General features: G+C 51.3%; 1 long non-coding RNA gene across 1 annotated transcript; it reads left to right on the top strand.

Moving 5' to 3' along the window:
- On the top strand, positions 1647-5067 carry LOC106505378. Its single transcript, XR_002336940.1, has 2 exons — positions 1647-1862; positions 4788-5067. It is a non-coding gene; the product is annotated as an uncharacterized LOC106505378 (long non-coding RNA).

Raw genomic sequence — 10279 nt, 5'->3', positions numbered from 1 at the left:
AGCTGCGGCGTGCGCCAGGGCGCCCCTGCCGGGAGGAGGCACCCGGGTGCTGGTCCCTGCCTGCGCTCATTATCCCGTGTAAACATGGCCCCGTGGGCCATGCTTCTCTAAAACTTCAAGTGCCTCTAAAATCAAGTACCGCAAAACTGGCCTCTGAACCGATTTCATCACTTGACGGACGTTCATCTGTGTTGTGTGAGAACAGCGATAACTTTGTGAAACTTGTACTTGCCCAAGTGCCAGCTCCGTCCTTTCTCATTGTTTGCTTGGCTCCCATCCTGGGCATATCTTTAATTCACAGCCTCTTTCCAGGAGTGCTTAAACGCTTTCCTGTTGTGAAGGTTAATTCAGTGAAAACTGGGTGATCATATTATCCATTAAAATCAGGCATAAGAGTGCAGAGGTTTGCAGTTTGTTGACAGCAAACAAGTAAATGAGGTCTTTTCCTGAAGCTCTGGCCCAGACCTTAGAATATGTCCAGACTCTGCAAGAAAATTGACCTGATAAACGTGCCTGATAAGGATGCTAGTATGGGAAGTTCCCCTTGTGGCTCAGTGGGTTAAGAACCTGACTAGCATCCATGAGGACACGGTTCGATCCCTGGTCTTGCTCAGTGAGTTAAGGATCTGGCGTTGCCGTGAGCTGTGGTGTAGGTTGCAGATGTGGCTCAGAGCTGGCACAGCTGTGGCTGTGGTGTAGGCCGCCAGCTATAGCTCCAATTTGACCTCTAGCCTGAGATTTTCCGTATGCTGCATGTGTGACCCTAAGAAGCAAGAAAAAAAAAAATGCCAGTATTACTCAAACCTTAGAGTTCCAGCTGTGGCACAGAGTAAGTTGCTGCGGAGGGCATGGGTTCAGTCCCCAGCCTGTGCAGTGGATTAAAGTATCCCAGGTTGCCACAGTTGGTCACAGCTGCAGCTTGAATTTTTTTTTCTTTAAAGGGCCACACCTGCAGCATATGGAAGTTCCTAGGCTAGGGGTCAAATCGGAACTACAGCTGCCTGCCTATAGTAGCCACAGCAATTTGGGATCCAAGCTTCTGCAACCTACACCACAGCTCACAGCAACACCAGATCCTTAACCCACTGAGACAAAACAGGAACTCCCAGCTGCAGCAGGGATTTTAATCCCTGGCCCAGGAATTTCCATACACCACGGTTCAGACCTTAAAAAAAAAAATTAAATATTTATAAATCTGAATTTCTTTCTTAGACTTTAAAGTGAATAAAATACAAATGTATACAGAATAAGTTGCTGCGGAGGGCATGGGTTCAATCCCCAGCCTGTGCAGTGGATTAAAGTATTCTCAGGTCTTGCGATTCCACAGAGGGGTTATCCGTGTCCTCTCTGAAGTAGCCCACATTGTTTTGCGAACTGTCCTAGGGCTGTGCTGTAAAACGCACACAAATTTCAGACTTAGTATAAGAAAACGAGAGGAATTCCTGTCGTGGCGTAGCAGAAACGAATACAACTAGGAACCATGAGGTTGCTGGTTCAATCCCTGGCCTCGCTCAGTGGGTTAAGGAGCTGGCATCGCTGTGAGCTGTGGTGTAGGTTGCAGATGTGGCTCAGATCTAGTGTGACTGTGGCTGTGGCGTAGGCCAGCAGCTGTAGCTCCAGTTAGACCCCTAGCTTGGGAACCTCCATATGCTGCGGGTGTGGCCCTAAAAAGAAAAAAAGAACAAGAAAGACCTCGTTAATAATTTTTATATTGATTATATGTAGGAATGTTCGTATTTTAGATACATGAGTTAAACCGTGTTATTTAAATCGATTTAACCCATTTCTTTTCCTTTTTCAAATACGTCTACCAGAACCATCTTAATTACAGAAGATATTCCTCTTGGACGGTGCTGCTCTAGGTACTAAACAGTAGGTGAAATAACCTTGTCAGGCGTGTGGGGGAGAGTAAATGGAAGACCACGGAGTTTATGGGTCTGGTACCAAAGGGGAGGGGAAGAAAGAATTGCCTCTTCTGCCCCCGTTCAGAGATTTTTTAATCTTATTCATGATCCGCTTGAACTTGTCTTTTGCCGTCTCACTTTTAGGACATTTTGTACTTTTCCTGGCAGTGTCCCTTTCTCGGGATGTCTGAACACACAACTGAAAGACCTCTTCCTTTGGTTTGGGCCCAATAACGTTTCAGCTGTTTAGGCCAGAGTCCATGAAGAGGACAAGAGTTGGGGTGGGTGTGGGGGTGCAGGGTTGGGGACACCACTCTTTAGGGAAACAGTGGAAACCAGGTTGACTTGACCTTCATCCCCCTTGGAGTTCATCTAATCCCGAGGGATGGCCCCTCCCCCAGGTGGGAGCTGAGGTGCCCAAGACAGAGGGTGCTGCCCCCGCCCCCCGCCGCCACCGGAAGGCCTCCTTGGGATGGTAAAGAGTGTACCTGCGCTCTTGCAGGAGCTGGGGGCTGGCGGTGGGTACGATATGTCATAGGGAGCTGTGTTTTCTTTGTGCGGGAGAGAGGCCTCTGGGAAATCGCAGCCAGGATGAGAGCTCCTCTCAGGAGAGGAGGTTTTTCCCGTTCAAACACGGTGCAGTTTGCTTTATCAGCAGCAGACGGGTTTTGAATACGCCTGGCTCTTTGCCCTCTTTGTTAAAATATGCTCCATGTTGTGCTGGATACAAGCCTTCGCAGTTGCCCCTTGAGCAACTCAGGAGTTAGGGGTGCCCACCCCCTGTGTACTCAGAAATCCAGGTATAACTTTTGACTCCCCCAGAATTTAAGTTCTAATAGCCTACGGTTGACCGGAAGCCTGCCAAATAACATGAACAGTTGATTAGCATGTCGTGTGTTATATGTATTATACTGTATTATATGTATTATATACTGTATTTATTGACCCCCTCAATAAAGTAAGCTAGAGAAAATGCTATTAAGAAAATCAGGAGTTCCCGTCGTGGCACAGTGCTTAACGAATCCAACGAGGAACCATGAGGTTGCAAGTTCGATCCCTGGCCTTGCTCAGTGGGTTAAGGATCCAACGTTGCCGTGAGCTGTGGTGCCGGTGGCAAATGTGGCTTGGATTAGCGTTGTTGTGGCTATGGTGTAGGCTGGCAGCTGTACCCCTAGCCTGGGAACCTCCATATGCCACAGGAGTGGCCCTAGAAAAGGCAAAAAGACCAAAAAAAAAGAAAAAAGAAAAAAAGAAAATCATAAGGAAGAGAAAATACCTTTATAGCACTTTACTGTAATTATTGATACCCCAAGTTTACATTATCTGTTTGCAAATAAATCATCTGTCCATCAGTACCTACATCAATACTGTCTTACAGAACACAAACCACTGTGCATGTGACCTGCACAGTTCAAATCTCTGTTCTTCAAGAGTCAACTGTACTTGGAGTTCCTGCAGTGGCTCAGCAGCAATGAACCCGACTACTATCCATGAGGACACAGGTTTGATCCCTGGCCTCGCTCAGTCGATTAAGGATCTGGCGTTGCCGTGACCTATGGTGTAGTTTACAGCTGCGGCTCGGATCCCACGTTGCTGTGGCTGTGGTGTAGGCCAGCAGCTGAGGCTCCCATTCGACCCCTAGCCTAGGAACTTCCACATGCTACAGGCGTGGCGCTAAGAAGACAAAGAAAAAGAGAGTCAGTTGTACTTATACAACAAGAATCAACAGCCCAGTTTGGCCATCGGACACAATTCTGCATAAAAGTCCAAATTAATGCTTCGGCTCTTTTTTTTTTTTTTTTTTTTTTTTTTTTTTTTTGCTTTTTCAGACCGCACTTGCAATATATGGAGGCTCCCAACTTAAGGGTCTAATCAGAGCTGTAGCCACCAGCCACAGCCACAGCAATGCCAGATCCTCAATCCACTGAGCGAGGCCAGGGATCAAACCTGTGTCCTCATGGATACTAGTTGGATTCGTTTCCACAGAGCCACAGCAGGAACTCCTAATGTTTCAGCTCTTATCAGAAACCTCCATTGCAATTCCAACTAGGGGGTGCAGATATATATATATGTATGTGTGTGTATATATATATATGTGTGTGTATGTATGTGTGTATGTATGTATTGGCTGCACCCGAGGCATGTGGAAGATCATGGGTCAGGGATCAAACCCTCACCACAGCAGTAACCCTCACCACAGCAGTGACAATGCCAGCTCCTTAGGTCACTGAGCCACCAAGGAACTCCTGATATAATTTGTATTATCCATTTTACTGATGGAAAAACTAAGGCCCAGCCTGCTAAGCTCAGATGACCTCTAGCCAGCAAGTGGTAGAAGCTGTCCTGCTCTGAGTCCCCCAAAAGGTGTGTTTATATGACTTATCATGCCTGGGCCCATCATCCCAGGGCTCTGGGTCACCAGGTAGACTCACCTGTTCCATTCAGGCACAGCCCTCTCTCCTGCAACTCCCTACACTCTTCATACAGGGGGAGGGGGTTAGTTATCTCACTCGATTAATCTCAAGGAGGGCAGGCCCGTGTCTGTCTTGTTCCCCAGGCCTGCCCTAGCAGGTGTGCCTGCATGTCCAGTGCATGAGGACGGCGGGGGAGGGGCACAGGCCCTCTGCGCTCAGGCCAGACGGCTCGGGGGCGGCACCCTGGGAGCTGACCTGCCTCTTCTCTTCCCTTGTTGGACTCAGAGTATAGACAGTCAAGGCAGCTCGTCTTGTCCGGGATGGGAGGAGGTCTGGGTGTAGTGCTGCTGGGCTGGGTTCCCATGAGTCATCGCCACAAGAGTTGTTGTCCTGGATCCAAGGGGCTGTCCCGAAGAGCGACTTCCTGCCAGAAACCTCACCTACCACCGGTATTACTGTTCCTTTGCAGGCACGGCCCTCTCTAACCCAGCCAGCCTGGCAGGGCACCTTGCTAAGCCCCACCTGACCCCACGCAGCTGGAGCCGAGACTCCACATGGCTGGCGTCTGACAGCTGGGCAGCAGATGTGCTGGGAGCACCTTACTGGAGCAGGTGTTCTCCAGGGGCTGGACTGGGCAGCAAATAGGACAGATGGCACTGCCCTCCCAGAGTTGCATGCCAGAGGAGGCAATAAGATAATGTGTGTTTTGTCATTCCTGTGATTCAAATAAAATGAGGCAAAGTGGCAGAGCTAATGGGTTATTGATTTACCGGGTGGAGGAAGGTGCCACGTGAGTTGTGAGAAGAGGAGGCCACAGTAACGCCCCAGGTTCCAGGAAGAAGCGTCAGGGAGCACGGAGACACCCAGTGGACAGGGGATTGGCACAATCCAGGGACAGGAGGCCAGCCTGGTTGAGGCTTGGAGAATATGGGCAAGAGGGGCAGTGGAGAAGGGACATGCAGGGTCAGATCATAAAAGGTCTCAGAGACTATGAAATGGAGTTTAAATGCATCATGGTTACCAGAGAAGCCACTTCAGGGTGGCCTTTTTTTGTGGGGAGAGGATGCATTCTGATGAACAGTTTGAAAAGGCAAGCTGGCTTAGCAGTTCTGGCCACAGCAAGAGGTCAAGAATTGGAGTGAAGGGGCCAGAGAGGGGCTGGGAGCCCCCCTAGAGAGGTGGTGTTGGCCATTGGAGCTGACACAGTAGAGGTGGTGAGAGGGAGGCTCAGGAGATACTGCGGACAGGCTGCTCTACAGGATAGAGGGGCTGTTCAGGTTTAAAGGACCAGGATTGACCCCTGGGTTTCAGGTGTGAGAATCTGGGTGGCAGCGTCATGAGGTGGGGAAGCCACGGGCAACAGCACTGTGGTGATTTCGGGGCAAAACTAACAGACCCAACAAACACATGTGCCACGTGTTCATAGCCGAAGGACTCTCAGCGCCAAAACGTGGGCAGGACCCAGTGCGCAGCGACAGTGAGTGGAGAATCGCGCTGCGGCCCTTCCGCACAATGAGCTGTTGTTCAGCCTTTATGCTTCGCGAAAGCAGCCAGACCTCCAAGGTTGCACGCGTGTGATCCCCTTGTTGTGAAATATCCAAAATAAGCAAGTCCGCGGAGGCAGAAGGCAGCTTAGGGTCGCCAGGGACTTGGGGGAGGGGCTGCTTAGTGGACGCAGGGTTTCTTTTTGGGGTGACAAACTGTTTTGGGAGCTAAATAGAGAAGATGGCGGCCAGCATTGCGAATGTGCTAAATGCCATTGAACTGGTCACTTTGAAATGCTTAATTTTGTCACGCGACTTTCACCTCAGTGAACAAATGTTTTAAAATAGATCTGCCCTTGAGCCCAGGAGCCCTGGGCTGTAGGACACTATGCCGCTGTGCTGACCCGGTGGCCGCACTGTGTTTAGCATCAGTATGGCGACTTCCGGCTCATAGCACCTGCACCCTCACCTGGTGCCAGCATTGTGACTCCAAGGCAAACCCAGAGCCCCCAACTCCTTAAACTTTAGGCGTAAGGTAGTAACCAGAGTTCCTCCGTAGAGCACCCAGCCATTCACGAACCTTCTGTCGCTCACTCCATGATGGATCCTTTATTGATCGCCCTGTGAGCCGCGCTCACCAGGAGTGCTGTCCTGTGATAGCCGGGCCCCCCCAGCCCACCCCGCTCCCTGGGAGATTCCCCGGGAGATGCTCTCCCCTCGAAGCCAGGTTACCAACATGACCCTTTACGGACCCTGGAAATATGTACAGCTGTAACCCCATGTCATACGGAGTAACTGGAGTCGGGGTCTTCCTGCAGACCCCGTGTGATTAAGAAAGGTTTGCGCCCTCAGAGAGCGCACAGTCCTTGGGCTGGGGCTTCCTCTACTCTGCGCCTATAGCTCTCGGAGTTTCTGTTCTTAACAGTGGAGGCTTCAGCCACTCCCGTACACTCGGCCCACTGCCTCTTTTTCCTAGAATGACAGCATTTCGAGATTTTCATAACTATTTCAACTTTCTGTGTGCCAGGCACAGAGAGGGTGGTTTCCCACCACGAGGCAGGTGCGTCTATTAGCCGCACTAGAGATGTAAGAAGGCTGAGGCTTAGAGGTTGAAATAACCTGGCCCAGAGGGGCGCTGATGTGCAGCAGGGCCGGAACTTGGGTCCGAGAGCTTTGTTCAGTCTGAGCTCAGGCCTGTGTTTGTAGCTGCTCTGCCCCGAGGGGCTGCAGCCCCGTCCCTCTCACTCACCAGGAGGAGACTTGCATTTGGTTGCTGTGCCTCCATCAGTCGGCTCTAGAACTTTGGGAACCTGCCCTTGCCGGGAGGATAATCCTTAAAGTCCTTCCTACTCACGTAGGCCGTCTCTTCTTTCCTGCCTAGTACCCGCATCTGTAGGAACCAGGCACCCAGCCAACGTTTATTCATTCACCCAACCAGTATGCGCGGAGCTGCACTCTCCTCGGGTGGGGTCACAGCAGAAAACAAGCAAGGCAAGAATTCTTGTCCTCTGGAAGTTTCAAGTTTGTCGTGGGGAGGTGGGCAAGAAACAGAGTGATAATTAGAACATATAATATACAGGGAGAAAGAGTCCAGTGGAGAGACATGAAACGGGGGAGGAGGGTGGGAAGTCTATATTTTTTTTTGTCTTTTTTTAGGGCCGCACCCTCGGCATATGGAGGTTCCCAGGCTAGGGGTCAGATCGGAGCTGTAGCTGCCGGCCTCCACCATAGCCACAGCAACGCCGGATCCGAGCTACGTGTGTGACCTACACCACAGGTTGTGGCAACACTGGATCCTTAACCCGCTGAGCAGGGACAGGGATCGGACCCACAACCTCATGGTTCCTAGTCAGATTCGCTTCCACTGCGCCACGACGGGAACTCCCAGAAGTCTACATTTTAAATAGAACTGCTGGAAAGGCCTCTCTGGGAAGGTGGCCCTTAAGTGGTGTCCTGAAGGAGGCAAAGGAAAAAGCTTTGCAGGCAGAGGGAATGGCAAGTGCAAAGGCCCTGGGGCCGGCCTGTGCCTGGAGTATTCAAAGAGCAAGGAGGTCAGGTGTGTGGAGCTGGTGAATGCAAATGAGCTCAGCAAGTACTGGGAAATCAGGGCCGCTGGCTTGGGGAGTGTGGTGAGAGCTTGAGGACCTGAGCACAAAGGGAATGACGGGACCTGGCTCATCTCTCAGCAGGGTGGCTCTGCCTGCTCTGGAGAAGTCACTCTGGGGGTGGTGGGCAGCGTGGAGAGGTCATTGCAGAGACCTGGGCAGGTGCTGGTCCGATCACAGCCACGAAAGAGGTGAGAGTGATCAGATTCTGAATACATCCTAACATAGGAAAACCAAGTCTTTCATCTACATCTAAGCAGTAATGATCAAACGCTGATTTTAGATGGATCTATTGGAATTATTTAGATACGTCCCAGAATTGCCCGTGAGAGACACAGATGAGCTCCAGAATTTATCCTAAACGTCCCAGGAGTTTTCTGAGGGGTTTACGCTGAGCCAGGCAGATCACTCACATAGAAGAGAAATTCCATCCACGCCGCGGCCTCCCATCGTCCCTCCATCGCCGCCTCTCTGGGTTGACCAGATGCGTGGGTGGTTCTGAGACGATTCCGTCGCTCTCACAAAGGCAAGATGAACCCTTCACACGAGTCCTCCCTGCCGTGGGAAGGAGTCCTGGCACTTCACTGATGCGCGGAGGCTCGAGTGAGGCACTGAGGCGCTGCTCCTGTGGGCAGGGCCCAGACGGGCACACCTGTCTGACCTGCTCGTCTGCTGCTGCTGCTCAGCCGAGACTGGGGCCAGTCAGCCATTGCTTCTCAAGGACGAGGAAGGCAAGGGCACGGAGTCTGTCCCCAGAAGAGCAGGTCAGTACACACGGGGAGGGGGGACAGGCCAGGAGCTGTCCGCGAGGGAGCAAGAGGGGCTGGCTTCCTCTGCGTAAGGCTCGGCGGCAGTGCCTGGTTTGGGGGTGAGAGGAGAGACAGTTCGTCCCATCCTGCTTGGGTAAATTACTTGAATGTTCTCCGGCTGCTAAGTACCACCTTGGGGCAGGACCGGGGTGATGGATGACGGAGTGCTCTGTTTTGTGCTCTTACCTCTGCATCTTTGCCCTGAGATGAAAGAAAAGGAGCAAAGGTTTCTGAGCTCAGGTGTAAAGTCAGAGCAGCTGCCTGCTATTGAGGGGAAGGGCGGGGCCAGACCTTTTCAAGGGCACTGTGGTGGCCACGGTTCCATTTGTTTATTACTGCTTTTATTCCCATGACCCCAGGAGGCGGATCCCGTGATTTATGTCAGAGTGCTCTGCCTTTCTTTTCCTCTAGGAGTTTCACAGTGTCCGATCTTCCACTTAGGTCTTGTCCATTTCGAGCTTATTTTCCTGCAATGGTTTAAAAGCCCTCGGTCCCTTCTTTTCCACAGAGCTGCCCGTCCCCAGCACCACTTATTGAGGAGACTGTCTTTTCTCCATTGTGTGTTCTTGCTCCCTTCGTTGTAGATCAGTTGACCACAGGTCTGTTGGTTTACTTCTAGGCTTTCGCCACTGTAGCGTTGATCTATGTGTCTGGTTTTGGCTGAGGGGCGCGAGGGAGACTCCCTTTCACGATTGGTCACTTCCTGCCTTACGCACCACGTGCATGGGTCCTCAATTCCATCAAGCTTCCTCTAACTCACTCTCCCTGTACTGAAGTCCTGCGTGTGCCTCTGTGTGTGTGTGTGTGCACGTGCACACTACCCTTTCTCCCCTACTTCACAGGCAGATACGTTCTGCGCCCTGTGATATGAGAGGCATGTTGACGTGGGGAGGGGTCAAACAGGAGGACCCACAGCTTAGGTGCTCAGAACTTTGACCATCTTAGACTCTCCTTAGAATTCCAAAGGGTTAAAAGAGGACTTTTATGGAGTTTAAAATACCCTTGGGGAGTTCCCATCGTGGTGCAGTGGAAACGAATCCGACTAGGAACCATGAGGTTGCAGGTTCGATCCCTGGCCTTGCTCAGCGGGTTAAGGATCCGGTGTTGCCATGAGCTGTGGTGTAGGTTGCAGAGGCGGCTTGGATCCCGAGTTGCTATGGCTTTGGCGTAGGCCGGTGGCTACAGCTCCGATTCAACCCCTAGCCTGGGAACCTCCGTATGCCACAGGTGTGGCCCTAAAAAGATAACTAAAATAAAATAATTAAAAAAATAAAATACCCTTGGGGATCTCTGGGATAAATTTTCTTTACTGTTAGGACTAACCCTACTTAAATTGGGGTCAAGTGGAGTTCCTGCTGTAGCTCAGCAGGTTAAGAATCCAACTAGTATCCATGAGAACATGGGTTCAGTCCCTGGCCTCACTCAGCGGGTTTAGGATCTGGCGTTGTCGTGAGCTGCAGCATAGGTTGCAGATGCGGCTCGGATCCTGAGAGGCTGTGGCTGCGGTGTAGGCCAGCCGCTGAAGCTCTGATTCAACCGCTAGCCTGGAGCTTTCATACTCTA

Source organism: Sus scrofa, chromosome 12 (genome assembly GCF_000003025.6).
Source record: "Sus scrofa isolate TJ Tabasco breed Duroc chromosome 12, Sscrofa11.1, whole genome shotgun sequence".
Taxonomy (NCBI): Eukaryota; Metazoa; Chordata; class Mammalia; order Artiodactyla; family Suidae; genus Sus; species Sus scrofa.
Note: the sequence above shows the minus strand (reverse complement) of the source record. Positions and strands in the feature narration are given on the sequence as shown.